A 1023-nucleotide genomic window follows, 5' to 3' on the forward strand; every position below is an offset into this window, starting at 1 on the left:
ATATGCGTGTGTATGTGTATGCATGTAAGTTTACGCAAGTATGCATGTGTGTGTATACGCATGTGTGCATGTGTATACGTGCGTGCGTTTGTGTTTGCGAGTATGCATGTGTGTACGCGTATGCGCGCGGGCGTGTGTGTGTGCGCATGTATGTGTTTGTGTGTATGAGCATGTATGTGTGTGCGTGTACATATATTTGCATGTATGTGTGTGTGCGCCTATGTATGTACACCTATATGCATATATGCTTGTATGTGCGTGTGCATGTATGCTTGTGTGTGGGTGTGTATGTGTGTGTGTGTGTGCAAGTGCTTGTATCCGTGTGTGTGTGCCTGTATGCATGCGAGTGTTTGTGCATATATGTGTGTGTGAGCGTGTATGCATGTGTGCTTGTACGTGTATGCATGTGTGTATGTGTGCTTGTACGCGTATGCATGTGTGTACGTGTGCTTGTACATGTATGTATGTGTCTTCGTATGCGTGTGTGTGTATCAGTGTGCATATGTGTATGCCTATAGGCGTGTGTGTGTGCGAATATGCATGTGTGTGTGTATGCGCGTGCGTACGTATATCATATATGTGTGTGTATGGGTGTGTTTGTGTGTGTGTGTGTGTGTGTGTGTGTGTGTGTGTGTGTGTGTGTGTGTGTGTGTGTGTGTGTGTGTGTGTGTGTGTGTGTGTGAGTGCGTGTATGTGTTTGAGCGCATGTGTATGTGCAAGCATTCATGCATGTGCGTGTATACGTTGGTGTGTGGGTGCATATATCTGTGCGAGTATGCGTGTGTGAGCGTGAGTATATGCATGTGTTTGCGCGCACGCGCGCACGTTTGTGAGTGTGTGTGTGCGTGCGTGCACGGGTGGGGGGGGGGGGGGGGGTCATTACTGGCGCCGGAAAGTTGTTTTGGAATCGCAGTCAACATGATTTTCAGGAAGGATTTTTTGTTTGTTTAGGAAATACTGGCGAACGCTATTTGGAGATGACACAAATAATCCTCAATACTGCAAATGCATGTACTTTTTAGC

Source organism: Penaeus chinensis, chromosome 17, assembly GCF_019202785.1.
Source record: "Penaeus chinensis breed Huanghai No. 1 chromosome 17, ASM1920278v2, whole genome shotgun sequence".
NCBI lineage: Eukaryota > Metazoa > Arthropoda > Malacostraca > Decapoda > Penaeidae > Penaeus > Penaeus chinensis.